We start from the raw sequence: 11,218 nt of genomic DNA, 5'->3' as shown, positions 1-11,218 counted from the left end.
GCAACAATTATTTCAGTTGCTACAGCATTGCCGGGTACAGCATCTGACCAGAAGGACGGACTCCGAGGCTGTAGACCACATTTCCCAGAAGCCCACGGGGGCAGAGGGACCGGGATCTCGCTTTGCCAGTAAAAGACTCCATTTCCCAGCATGCAGTGGTAGCGCCGGCCCGCGGCTCCAGGCGTTTCTGGGGAGGGGGCGGGGCCATCTCGGGCTCCGCCCCGCCCCGCACGTTCCCGCTCGCCCCGCCTCTCACGCTCGCCTGAGCCAATGGGAAGGTCGCATACTGCGGGGTGTGAAGGGGCCGGAGCAGCTGAAGAGTTGCGAGTCGGCGAAACCGGCGGGAAGTTCGTATTGAGCGGAAGGCGACGGGTCTACAGCTCGGGGTAGGGCGGCCATGCGCCGAGCGGTCCGAGAGCGCCAGCGCCGAGAGGGCGCCGCGGAGGGGGAGGCCGGGGACTGGGCCGGCGCGGGGCGGCCGGGCGGCCGTGACCTTGGGCGGCGCAGTGGGCTGCGGACGGCGCGCCGCTGGCGTCCTCTCCCGCCGGGGCTCCCTCAGGCCCCGCTGCGGCCCTGGGCTGCCTGCACCGGCCGGGCCGGTCCCCCAGGCTCAGTTCCCGGTTCTGGACGGCGTGTAGGCTGGTCATACTTGCACCGCATCCTGGTTGCTCGGGCTGGGTCTGGGAGATGACCTCTGTAGGCCAGCCTAGACCGCCGGGCTCCCTACGCCGTCTTGGAGCTCACCCTTTTCGGAGGAAACTGAATGGAAGCAAATATGACATTTTGCAGATGCTGAAAAGCTCCCTTAAAATGAGGACAGGCGACTGTGGGCCACAGTGGTGGGGTTGAGGGAGGGCATCTCAGGAGAGGTGACGTTGGTCTTGAGATCCGAGTTGGGGGAAGGAGCCCGCTCCCCGGAGGATAGCGTTCCAGGTCTTTCTAACCTGGCAGAGTCCGGCTGAGGCCGGGTGAGAGTTTGCACTTAACCGCAGGGTTCAAGGCGGTGGAGCTCCGTGGGGAGTTATACGAGGGATTTTCGCATCCTTCTGACGGTTGTCCTTTGTTGTCTCTCCGTAGCTGCAGGCTGGCTCCCTTTGCTGATGCAGCTGTATTCAAGGGCAGCAAATAGTTTTTCCTTCTGTCGAAATAATTTTTGGCTCCGGTCTTAAAACTCATAGGTGATTTATTTAAATTCGACGAAAAGCACCAGCGTCGCTGGGTTGAGAGAGAGAGGAAGGGGAAGCAGCCACTGGGTTCCTACTGAGGCCACCCATTTTTCTAACTTGTTTTCTATCAAGTCACCCATTTTTTCCCCCCGTTGCTTTGTATTGACTCTTCCTTTCCCTCCCCCGTCTCGCCTCTTGGAACAACTTGGAAATACCAGTTTTGCTCTTGGGAGGGTGGCGGTTTCAAGGAACTGTCAGAGAGTCTCATTAATTATTATTTTTTCTTTTTTTCTTTTTAAACTGCAGTTGCCCATCTGTGGAGTCTGAAATTTGCAAGAGTTTTAAAAAAATACAGGGCAGCATTTGTTTTTAAGAGTTCAGAATAAAGGCCCCTTATTTTCCATGACATGCTGAGTGTGATACTTCTGGGGAGAATTTAATCTACAATTTTAAAGTAGTTTCCGAGGGGGGGGGCAGGGGTTCTTTATATAATCATCTTATTCAAATTATGTTTGTGCTGTTCAAAATGGCCTGTAGCAATTGGAATTAAATTTCTGGGTGGGTAAGGTGATGTTGACCTGTGGAAGGGAATGCAACTTAAGTTGTCACTTAACGCCAGCTTCTGCCGAAGCTGCCTCAGGTGCTATTCTCTGTGCATCTCATCATTGCTGATCAGATTCTGAGTTAATAGGGTAACACAACTTGAATCCAATGACAGTAAACTTGTGTTAAGCATTACTGTCCGTTTAGTACTAGTATCTAGTGCAAATATCAGGTTTAGAGTATAATGGCTTCTTAATGTTCAGTGCTGCAAAAAACGCGAGAGGATATTTGTTAAACAAATGAGGAAATGGAGGAATGTGTCAAGCACAGAACCTGGCGTATAGTAAGTTAGTTAGTGCCCAGGAAATGGTTATATGGAAGCTTATGCTAAGTTTTATTCCAGGATGCGAGTGTATATTTTAAAAATAACAGTAATGCATTCAAAATGTTGACAGATCCTAAAATTAAATTTCTTAAATAAGCCAGCTTTTTTTTTTAATTTGAGAACTAATGTGAAATAATAATAAATACATAAGTGAATGTCCCAGATGTCTAGGAAAGAAAAACAAGATTTTTATTTTGACAGCTATATGTTTTTTTCCCTTAAAACCATCCCTAAGAAGATATAATGTGCTATGAATAGAATTTTGATTTAAAAAATGAAACTTTGAAAGTATTTTTGATTTGATAAATAAAACTTACTGGAAATGAGGCAAAACTTAGAAATTTACCTTATATCAAATGAAGAAGAAGGATGACTCCTGAATTTATGCAAGTGTGCAAATGTTGATATCTCCATGTATCAGGCACTGAACCTAATGGAAAGTAAATGCTGCCTCTGTGTGTGAGTGAGGCTTTCATGGAAATTGGTCTTGATGGGTTTTAAGAATGATGGGTAACTGAATAGGCCTGGAGAATATTTTTCAGACTGGTAGGACATTTTACATGTTTGCCAAGGTTATTTTTCAGAGTAAGCAGAGGTGGACTCATTTATTCACCAGATGTCATGTGGCTACGGTATGTCAGGAATTGTGCTGGGTGCAGAGTCTGTTCTTGCTATTGTGTTTTGTCGAAGCAAGTGTTCTTTTAAATTAATAGAGGTCATTCTTTTTGACTTCGGTTGTCTAGCCACCACCATAGAAGGAGTCAAATGTGTATGGCATATTTGGAAAACTATACTCTTAGTGATAAAATGTAGAGAATATGGAATTTTTAATAAGGGTGTAGTATTAATTTAGAAAGGTGATAGAATCCTGACAAAGCATTTAGCTAGGTGGTGTAAGCAAGATGTGTTTATACTCTAGGGCATGTTTGGCCCTTTTGACCCGAATTCCTGTGAATATGTTCGTACTTGCCATTATAAAGATGTAAAGAGGGCTGTGCCCTTTAATATCTTGTCCCCTTAGCTTCTGAATGATATTTAAGTACCTAACATTATGAGGTGGTTGTTTGGAAATAATTTCATGCACTTGCCCAATTATTCCTGCTCCATCTCTCCCAATGTCATCTTAAATCTTTGCACTCAAACTCAAGCACATTCTGCTCTTCTTTTCTGGATGACATATGGGCACTTGATGAAAGAAAAGCTCTCTAGAGAGTCTGGAGAGGTATTAAGCCTGCCCTTCCCCCCATAATTAGAATTTGATTTTTAATATTCACCAGTATATACTAATGACAAGAAACTACTTCTAGTAACATTGGTGAGTAAATTTATTAAGAATTTTAGGGACTTCCCTGGTGGTCCAGTGGTTAAGACTCCAAGCTTCCAGTGCAGGGGGCACAGGTTCGATCCCTGGTCAGGGAAGTTCTGCATGCTGTGCGGTGAGGCCAAAAAAAAAAAAAAAAAGGGAATTTTATTAGCCACAACATTTTTGTCAGCTTGGTTTGGTTTGAATTGTATTATTTATTTAGTCTTAGTGTAGGTACATGGATTTTGATGATTCTTTGCAATAACTCCTCTCTCTCCAAGGGATAGAAGCCAGTACTCTCAGATTTGAAAATTATATAGATGCTGTCCACACTGGCCAATATTTAGGATGAATATTAAATATATACACATACTAAAATGTTTATCAATAAGCCACATATATTAAGTGGGAAGATACACTAGATGGAAGTCACGTAATTAAGTTGCAAGGTTATTAATATGAGATTTGACAATGTTCTGTCATATTGTAAGGACGCATTTGTCTTGATGGAGCTCAATATCCAGAATCACATAGTTGGTCCTGAAAGGGACTGATGAGAACTGGAAAGTCAGTGGGCACAAGGGCAGCACCATCCCACTCTTTTCACGGCTTTATAGTTTCTTTCTGTGCATTTCTTTGTTTTCTCTGCAGACTGGCAGACTTATTGCTGTTTACATTTGGGATAGATACGTCTGCTTCAGGTCTAGCTCCTTGTTTCAGGAATCCCAGAGAGACTCCATTATCTATCTAATTGTCAATTATATCCAAAATTTTTTAAAAAGTCATGAAGTTAGGAATCTTATAGCTAGGATAACTACAGCTTTATTTCAGATTAGTTGCTTTCCTCAAATTGTCTTACCAAGTAAGAGCCGAACAAACTGTCGTTGTTGATACTGTGTATAAATGGATTGTGATCACATTGTGTGTTAGAAAGTGCTGTTAAGCCTTTAGTCTTCATAGACTGCGTCAGGAACATAGAGAAACAAACTGCTGTTTCTGTTGGCAATGTTGCTTTTGTTCCACTTCTTATTGCAGCTTATTATATAATACAGCAACAGAGCTGTCAACATACAGACTATATCTAATTATACATTCTTCATTAGCGGTAATAAAGAAGAAGTCTTTTTGTGGGAATCGGGAAGAAAGTTTTAAAAATCCATTTAAACAATACTAAGGTCAGATTATAACATTTAAGAGGCTTAATCTTACTTGTTTTACAGGCTTTTAGAAAGCATTGTAGAAATTGTGACTTTCAAATTTTCATTACCTCACGTGTTGCTGCCCATGTGAAATGGTACAGCCACTCTGGGAATTCGTTTGGTAGTTTCTTAAAAAGTTAAATATACTTCAAACACATGACCCAGCAATTGCACCCCTGGGCCTTTATCCTCGGAAAATAGAAACTTACGTTCATACAAAGACCTGTATGTGAATGTTCCTAGCGGCTTTGTTTATAATAGCCAAAACTCAGAGACAACCCAGCGCGTCCTTCGGTGGGTAAATGGTCAAATAAAATGTGGTATAGCCATATAATGGAACACTACTCGTAACAAAAAGGAGCAAACTATTGACACAAGCAACAATTTGGATAGAGCTTAAGGGCATAGTACTGAGTGAAAAAAGCCAACCTCAAAAGGTTGTGTGATTAGAATTCCATTATATAGTATTCTCAAAATGATAAAATTATAGAAATGGAGAAGAGATCAGTTTTGCTAAGGTGAGGGCTGGGGGTATGGTGTGACTATAGAGAGGGAGCATGAGGGAGTTTCTTTGGGGTGATTGAACAGTTGTATGTCCTGTTTCTTGTGACGGTTATAAGAATCTTTATAGGTGATGAAATGTCACAGGACCATACACGCGTGTGTACGTGCACTCACACACACACACACAGTGTAAAAACTAAAATTTGAGTAAGTACTTTTATTACTAACACTATCAATGTCAATTTCCTAGTTTTGATCATTGTATTATGCTCATCCTTTGTATGGCTTTGCCACATAATCATCCATTGAAGGTTGTGGTTTGTCTAGTTTTTGGCTATTACAAATAAAGCTGCTATGAGCACTCATGTACCGGTTTTAGTATGAATATAAATTTTCACTTTTCTAGGATAAATACTCCAGTGCAACTGTTGGGTTGTAGGGGTAAGTGTGTGTTTAAACTGTTAAGAAACTGCAAACTTTCCTAGAGGTGTACCATTTTACAGTCTTATCATCACTACAAGAGAGATAATTTCTCCACATCTTTACCAGCATTTGGTGTTAGCAGTATTTTTTATGTTAGCCATTTTAATAGGTGTGTATTGGTATTTCATAATGGCTTTAATTTGCACTTTCCTAATGGCTAATGATGTTGAACATCTTTACATGTGCTTATTTGCCATTTGAAGGGTTTCAGAAAAAGCCTCCCCCAAATGTGCCGTTATGGCATGCAGATTATCTTAAGCCAAAGACAGTGGAGACCCAAAAGACTCAAGAGCTTTTTACCTCCACTTCAACTGCCAAATGAATTTAGATAGGGAGCCTGGCTCAGAGAGAGCTATTACCAGAGCTAACTTTTATCTGAAAGCCCTATCTGTTTGGCATCTAATAACAAAGCATCTGATCTTATTGTCTGAATTACCTTCCTCCCCTTTGAAGTCCCAGGCCCCTGTCCCCTTCCTTAGCTCAGGATGGTATATTAGCCTCAACTGCCCAACTTACCCTTGGGTCCCATATTTTTATGGAGGTAATTAAATTTGTTTTTCTCCTGCTAATCTGTCATATGTCAATTTAATTAATATACCAGCCAAAAGAACCTAGAAGTGTAGTGGAAAAAATTTTTTTCACTCCCACACATTCATATCTCATTTGGTGATTTGTCTGTTCAAATCTTTTGCCCATTTTCTAATTTGTTTTCTTATTGTTGAGTTTAGAGTATCCTTTATATATTCTGAATACAAGTCCTTTGCCAGATATGTGATTTGTATATATATTCTCTCAGTCTGTGGCTTGTTTTTTCATTCTCTTACAGTGTCTCCTGCAGCACAAAAGTTTTTAATTTTGATGAAGTTCAACTTACCAATGTATGGATCGTTTTTGGTGCCATGCATGTCTCAGAACGCTTTACCAAACCCTAGGTCAAGTAGATGTTCCAAGTTTTCTTCTGTTTTACAATTTTATGTCTTACATTTTGATCAATGAATTTGTTTTGGGTTAATTTTTGCAGAGGGTTTGACGTTTAGGTCTTGGTTCTTTTTTATTTCTTTTGTTTATGGATGTCCAACTGTTCCAAACCATTTGTTGAAAAGACTACCCTTTCTCCATTGAATCATGTTTTTTAACCTTTATCAAAAATCAGCTGGCTGTGTACACTGTAAACTGCATACAAAATGAAGATAGGAGGAAATGAGTAAGCAAGTAAGGATGAAAATACAGATTTCTGAAGGTGTATGAAGACTCATGCCTTAAGTCTTGAAAAAAATTTATGTATAGATTTGAGAGGAAGTGGGAACACATTTTAGAGAATAGCATGAGCAAAGTTAGGTCCTAGAGAAAATAAGTAAGAACTGGCTGTTCTGGGGAGTCATGGGAGTGAAGGGGAGGATAGTTGGTTCATGAGTCTAGAAAACTGCTGGCCAGTTTATAATCAGTTTCATTGGCCACTAGAATGTACTGTGGGTTCTTGAGCAGGAAAAATGATATGGGAGAGATGGTCTTCAAGAGAAGTTGTTTTAGGGGCATGTATAGCAGTACAGTAATAGGTTGGTAGGAAGAACAGGTTATAGCCAGGACCCTGAACTTGACTTAGTACTTTGTGTTACAGACATCTACCACAAAGCCAAAACAGTGGTGTCACTTTATAACAATGTCCTTTGTATTTCCTAGAAGAATAATGGTAGGTTTCAGACTTTTGCCACTGTCCTCAGTGATGGATACTGGGAACTCTGCTGGACTTTCAAACTCCTTCATTTTAATGCTTCTTTTAGTAAATTGTACATGTTGGCTCATTGTTGATGTGGGTGACATTTCTTATCAGGCCTAAAAAGGGGCCAAGGGGTGAGCAACTGAAATGATAAAAACGTAAAGAGTTGATAAATTGGTCCAGTGAGGAAAAGTTAATGGAATCACTTTTATTTATCATGGCTAAGAGGAGACTTAGGGGTTATTTAATCAGTATGTCCTGATACTTGTATATGAAGAACCACATGGAGAATGATGATGACCAGCTGTTCTTCAAAATCACCGAGGAATGAACAAGGACACACAGCTCAAACTGCAGCATTAGAGTTTTAGTCTGAGGGAAGAATTTCCAAGCAATAAGAATGTTAGATACTTCATGCCAGTGATCCAAAGGATCTTTAGAGATAGAATAGGAACCTAGATGTAGTTTAGGGACATTTTGCTTATAGTCAGGGGGATGTACGTGACAGCCCCTGAGTCCTAATTTATTGATTTGCGACCCAAAATACTCAGTTTCTGTTTTAACATCCACTTCCAGTTCTTGATTCTTTCCCCGAAGAAATTATATTTCTTTTTCTGTTCACCTTTGGGAAACTCATTTGGTTTCTGCCTTTTGTGCATTTAAAAGATTATCTTGGATGTGGATTAAACTTCTGTCATTTAAAAAATAGCCACTTAACAAATAGAACTTATTTAATGTCAAACTGCTAAATATCCATGCATTTCTACTTTTTAATTTAGAACATGGAAAGCCATATCATTCCATTTTTATAAAACATCAATGATGACTTGTTGAGCAAAGGATTTTACTGCATAAGAGATTACCGTGACATGTATTAATGAAAGGTTGGCAATGTGAAAAGCTTTAGTGCAATCACTTATTTGCCTTCAAAGCACTTTTTCTGTTTGATTTAATTTCCTTAGTCTGACTCTTTTCCACAAGTCTAGATCTTTTTTCCACTGAAATGTTCAGATTGACCAAGACTGTTTTACTTGTGATTGCAACCCTTCAGTATTAAAGCGGAGTTTTTTGTTTTTGGTTTTTTTTTTTCCCTGCAGAAGAGCAAGCTCTTACAGTGCTATGCAAGCTGCCCATTTAAAACTATCATTGCTTGGCACCTATGCCCTAGTGACAGTTTGACCAACATGTGAGCAGGCACACTGCCATCCTGACAGATGGGCTTGCGTAGAGGCAGCCAAGAAACCATGTATCTGCATCTAGTGTATTTGTTAAGGGCAGGATTCCCAGTCGGGGATGTTCAAACGTCTGTCCATCCTGAGCTTTCACGCCTATGGATAAAGGGATGTCATCATTAATCTCAGCTTCTGACTGAGATTCCATGGGTATATAAGAGCTTCTTGGCTCTTACAAAAGTAGGCAGTTGGGGACAGTCAGTATAATTGATCTCTCCTTCATCACTGGACTACTTCAAATAATCCTTTCCTCTTTCTCCCAGCCAACTAGGTTTGAAGTGAGTACAAACCTGTTCAGACATTGTCCCCATACTTCTAGAATACGTGCTGTTTCATTTGTTTTCTAGAGTACGAAAGCTTTGAAGTCATTAGTATTTATGGTTGGGACAGTGATGTACATAATTGGAGTCAGGTAGATCTGAGTTCCAAGATTGACAGCTGTATGGTATCAGGGCAACCTAATTTTACCATCACATCAAGGTGAAATAGTAGCTATTTCATAGGTGGTTTTGAGAATGACCTGTGAAATATGTACAGTGAATCACTTGGTATCATGTCTGGTCCACTGTACGTGTTCAGTAAGTGTTTATCCTCATCACCATTATCATCGCTGTAACATGCCTGAGGGCGTTTTTCTCTAGAGCGTTATCGAAACAGAAAATCTTTATTCCACTCATTTCCCACCATTCTTGAAAGTCATGTATTGGATATCATCACATTGTCTGGCCTATAATGGAATGCCTCCGATGACAGGGAGCTCACTACTTCTAGAACAGGGTTTTTCAACCATGTGACTGGTGACATTTAGATGGGTCGTTCTTTGTTGTAGGGGATTGTTCTCTGAATTGTTGGGTGTTTAGCATCCCTGGCCAGGGAGGCAAAATTGTCCCTGTTTTTCATAAAGTTTTGACTGTTAGTAAGTTCTTTCTTAGATTGAGTGGAAGTCTACTTTCTTATTTCTCCCACCCAATTCTGTCTTTTGGAGACATGTAGGACAAGCTGAATTCCTGTTCCACGTAATGGTTTTTCAAATACACAGAGATTGTCATCTAGTCTCCTCAGTCTTTTTGAGTTGAAACACCTCCATCTAGTTCATTAACTGTTCCTTACAAGGCATGATTTCATGTCACTTCACCACGTTGGTGACTTTCCTTTGATTTAATCCCCTGTTTAAACTGTACCGCTTAAAATTGAATGCAGTACTCCAGGCAGGGCTTGATTAGTAAAAAATTGAGTTGCATCTCTTGTTTTAGATACAACACTTTTCTTCTATTAGGCTAGGAAAAAATATTGCCTTTCTTCTATATACTACATTCTTATTATCAGCTATGTCCTCTTGATAACCACATCATAGTTGAACCTAGAGTTGAATTAAACCCCTAGATCTGTTTAAGCCGTATCTTCTTCATTCTGTTTTTATGCATTAGTTTTGGTGCTCAAGCATGAGAACTTACGTTTATCCTGTTAAATTTTTCTTTTTTAATTTAGCTAACTGCAATCCCAATTCTTGGTCAACTCTGAAGTTTCTAGTTCAAAAGAACAAGTAGGTGATGATGATGCTGTCAACTGAAATTGAAAATACAGGAGAAAGGTGTGTGCGTTTGTGCATGTGCACGTCTATGAAAGGGGAATTGGGGACGGAAGGCTGAGGAATCCCAATATTAAGAGGCAGCTGGACACAAAGGAGGCAACAAAGGAGACCAGGAAGGGGTGGGCAGAAAGGTAGGATAGAAATGATAAGAGTATCTTGGAAGCCAGAGTGACTGTGTATTGAGTACTGGGGTAGGTACTTGAATACAAAATGAATAGGACATTGTCTCTGCTTTCTGCTTCTGTTTTTATTTGCCCCATGGTTTAACTGTTCAGTTAATGACATTACCTAGTCAATTATGCCTGAAAACTTAGAGTCATTCTTTATTTTGCCTTCATACCCTTAACTGTTAGGTTACCAAGTTCTACTGATTCAAAAAAATACAGAGTGGGAAGAGTGCATAAATCTTAGCTAGCTCAATGATTTTTTTTCTTTTTTTTTTTTAACATAGTGAACACACTATAATTACCACCAAGATCAAGACATTTGCTATTCTAGCACTCCAGAAGTCTCTGTTGTGTCCCTTTCTAGTAATTATTCCCACCCTGGTAACCACTCTTCTGACTTCTATAACTATAGCTTAGTTTTGCCTGGTTTTGAACTTATATGTACATGGCATTATATTATGTACTCCTTTTAACCAGGCTTCTTTCATTCAACATTGTATCTGAGATTCATCCATGTTGTTGCATATATAATATGTTGTGTTTTTTTTTTTTAATAGCTCGGTAGTTCTGGTTATCTGTTATTGCATAATACATTAGTTTTGGTTATTGATTACTACATAACACAGCACTCCAAACTTAGTTGGGGTTAAACAACAACCATATTAATTTTTTATTTTTTATAAATTTATTTTTTTATTTTTGGCTGCGTTGGCTCTTTGTTGCTGCACGGGCTTCTCATTGCGGTGGCTTCTCTTGTGGAGCATGGGCTCTAGGAGAGCAGGCTTCAGTAGTTGCGGCACGTGGGCTCAGTAGTTGTGGCTTGCGGGCTCTAGAGCACAGGCTCAGTAGTTGTGACGCATGGGCTTAGTTGCTCCACAGCATGTGGGATCTTCCCGGACCAGGGCTTGAACCCGTGTCACCTGCATTG

At 40.4% G+C, this 11,218-nt stretch overlaps 1 protein-coding gene across 1 annotated transcript in view; it reads left to right on the top strand.

Annotated features, from left to right (window-relative positions):
- Positions 1–318: 318 nt before the first annotated feature.
- VRK1 (VRK serine/threonine kinase 1) overlaps positions 319–11,218 on the top strand; it is a 78,666-nt gene continuing 67,766 nt past the window's right edge. The window contains exon 1 of the mRNA XM_065871330.1: positions 319–386. The gene's annotated coding sequence lies outside the window, so the exon portion shown is untranslated. The remainder of the gene's footprint in view (positions 387–11,218) is intronic.

This window comes from Phocoena phocoena, chromosome 2, assembly GCF_963924675.1.
Source record: "Phocoena phocoena chromosome 2, mPhoPho1.1, whole genome shotgun sequence".
NCBI lineage: Eukaryota > Metazoa > Chordata > Mammalia > Artiodactyla > Phocoenidae > Phocoena > Phocoena phocoena.
The sequence above is the reverse complement of the archived record's forward strand: the minus strand, read 5'-3'. Positions and strand labels throughout refer to the sequence as shown.